This window comes from Corvus brachyrhynchos, unplaced genomic scaffold (genome assembly GCF_000691975.1).
Source record: "Corvus brachyrhynchos isolate BGI_N302 unplaced genomic scaffold, ASM69197v1 scaffold99, whole genome shotgun sequence".
Classification (NCBI taxonomy): Eukaryota; Metazoa; Chordata; class Aves; order Passeriformes; family Corvidae; genus Corvus; species Corvus brachyrhynchos.
In genome coordinates, this window is record NW_008239778.1 from 581,748 (window position 1) to 582,072 (window position 325).

The following is a 325-nucleotide window of genomic DNA, read 5'->3' on the forward strand; positions in this document are numbered from 1 at the left end:
GCTGTGCGGGGTGGGTGTTGGCGGTGCCCGGGTGCCGAGGGCCGAGCCGGTCCCGGGGGTTGCTGTGGGAGGTCTGAGGGAGGCAGGGGCGTCTTGCCTCCTGCTCCTTGTAACGGAGCAAAGTGTCAAGTCTGGGTTTGATCCCCCTTCCGCCTTTGGCTGTGTAATCTGCAAGGAGGGACTCCCAAGAATGTCAGAGACAAGGTAGCTCCAAAATATTTTTGTGTGGGGAAGCCTCACCTTGGAGTTCTTCGCTGACCCTGAGGCTGCTGCGGTAGTCCTGCCCTGCGATGGGGATGAAAGGGTGGAAAACTGGCTGGACAGG